Source organism: Sinocyclocheilus anshuiensis, unplaced genomic scaffold, assembly GCF_001515605.1.
Source record: "Sinocyclocheilus anshuiensis isolate Anshui unplaced genomic scaffold, SAMN03320099.WGS_v1.1 scaffold782, whole genome shotgun sequence".
NCBI lineage: Eukaryota > Metazoa > Chordata > Actinopteri > Cypriniformes > Cyprinidae > Sinocyclocheilus > Sinocyclocheilus anshuiensis.
Window position 1 is genome coordinate 836,655 of NW_015546111.1, and position 2,672 is coordinate 839,326.

At 36.7% G+C, this 2,672-nt stretch overlaps 1 protein-coding gene across 1 annotated transcript in view; it reads left to right on the forward strand.

Moving 5' to 3' along the window:
- LOC107700666 (receptor-type tyrosine-protein phosphatase U-like) overlaps nt 1-2,672 on the forward strand; it is a 103,790-nt gene that overhangs the window by 72,260 nt on the left and 28,858 nt on the right. The gene's annotated exons all lie outside the window — the stretch shown is intronic.

A 2,672-nucleotide genomic window follows, 5' to 3' on the forward strand; every position in this document is an offset into this window, starting at 1 on the left:
ACCGTGGACGAAGTGGAGTCCAGCCCGGGGTCGTCACATGTGGTTGCCGCAAGCCCTCCGGCCGCTCCTTCGTCGAATCCGCCGGCCACGCCGTTCTCAAGACCGCCTGCCTCCACTCACTCTAGGCCTCCGGCCTTTGCTCACTCTAGCCCGCCTTGTGTTTCGTTGTGAAAGCGAAACTACTTTGTTTGGCCTTCCAAAAGAGGACACAACTAGAAATCTGTTTTTTTAACCTTAAACCGCATAAACACATTTCATTACACCAAATACACAAAATAATGTTCTTTTAGCAACCTCATATGACCCCTTTAAAATATTCTTGTTTAGCTGTTGTTTAATACTGTTTTATTTATTTATTTATAAGCCAGCAGAAAATCAAGTTATAGAGATATTATCAATAATAATAGTAGTGTTTCATTCATTTATATAGAGCTCAAGTTTGCTTTACAGTCATTGAGTTACAATACTGAGTTATTGAAGTAACTGCTCCTTGTAGGTGCACCTGTTGTTTAAATAGCAAAAAATGCTTAAATAGCAATTTAAGAGTTTTATTTCAGAGGAAACCAGATCTATTGGCTATGTCGACTTTAATAGTATATCTTTAAAAAAACATTCAAGCAAGAGGTTTCAGTCATAATAATATAAATCTTTCACAGCTGCTCACACAGATTTTCTGATTAAAGAAGTCAGAATATGCTTCGGCTTTAGTGCTGCGTACAATGCGGTCTATCTGGGAGCTGCCATTACGTTAGTGGAGGGACCTGTCAGTGTGAACAGATGTCTGGCTGGGAGGTCTGCAAGCCTTGTCAAAACAGACCTCTGCATCGAATCCCCAACACACAAACACATTAATGCAAAGATGCATGTTTGTGCACAAACACTCATTCCAAACTTCTTATAATTTCTCAACAATATGACATCCTCACACTGTTGTCATGCCCTGCTGAAGTAAAGCTGCTCATTCCAGCTTGAGGTAGTCAGGATGGTTTTTGGAACATGACAGCTTGTTTGCTGCTTATCTACTAGCCCAAACCAACTTGACCTCAACCTAGTTTTGCATAGATATTTGACATAAGGTCTGGTCCACATTTCAACTTATTTTTATCTAGAACTGCTTACTTAGACTGGAAGACTTCAGCTTTTGTATGTCTTCTTAACTTATATAATATAATTTTATCAATTTCAAAGATATGATGCCAACTATCTTACGGTCGTTGGTGGATTATATCTTGTTAGATCAAGAAAGTGCTTTGAAGTTTTGTGTGCAATATGAACAGACAGTCGACAGGGTGCCATCTTAGACTAACCTGATAGTCCAGCTGAACAACTATCTAGACCAGCTAAAACGTGTAAATCCACTATCTCAAAATTGGTTTTAGCTGAGTGTTCTAGCATGGTGCTGTGCTTAGGCAAAATTTCCAATATGAAATCACTTCAGTAATGCTTCTACTGTTTATTATGTTGCATTTTATTGTTATAATTTAACCTGTCTTTAAACATGTTGTTGCAAGTGAGATTTAAATCTCTTTTACAAGAGAGATCAGGCCAAGAAAATTAGTAACCAGATCCAGATGGCATCAAAAACACACAATAAATAAATAAATAAATATGAGTAGAAAATAAAAATAATCATTTATACCAATTACAATCAAAGGGTTTTTTTTTATTTAACAATAGTTCTAAACTCACTAAGACAAGCCTTTATAATCTATTAGGCTCAATTTGAGATTTAGCTTATAATCAGAGAGTCCTTGACTATAATAAAATTTTAAGGCAGTGTTTAGTATTAGTTATATACTTTTAAAGTATTTATTAATATTTTGAATTGGCTTTTATTTTTAGAGTTTCAGTTTTCATTTTAAGTTTAGTAATTTGTTGTGGTTTTGTCATTTTTATTGTTTTTAATATTTTACTTTAGAAATACTTGAATATTTCTATAAAGGTTTATTTAAATCGTTTTATTATTTTTAGTGTCCTTATTTCAGTTTTCAATTTTTATTTGTTTTGGTTTGTTTTTCAACTAATATTTATATTTTATTTCAGCTTTATTTCAATTACCGAAAATTTTTAACAGTTTTAGTTTTAGTTAACAATAACAAATCTAATGTAAAGTGATGAGTATATGTTATAAATGAGCAGTGTGCAGTGAACATTGATGTATTGTACATTGTGTATCACAGTTGTGACTTGGCTAACTTTCAGAGCAGTAAGTTTGAGCTGTTCTTCACGGACAGGTTCGCATCACTCCCCCATGGACTATAGAGGAGCAGTTATTGAGATGAAAGTAGAGGTCATACAGCCCTTCAGCATTACTGCTCAAAGAGTGCACTACACTGCTGTCTCTTTTCCTCCCTCTATCCCTCCCTCTCTTCCTCCATGGCTAATTTTCTCTCCTCAGAATGCGGCTCGAGCATCTCCTCTTGGCGCCGCACTCATGTGGACTGTTGACTCTCCTCTGTCTGTTGTTGTCCTCAGAGCTACGAGACAAAACATCCCTCCACATAATCAGAGCTCTGCCACTAGCCTGCCTCTCTGGAGCGAGGCAACTCATTAACCCCCCCAGTGTGAAACAGATTCAACTCAAAAATCAATATGCACTTTCCTGGACATAGTGACACTGTGTGTGTGTGTGTGTGTGTGTGTGTGTGTGTGTGTGTGTGTGTGTGTGTGTG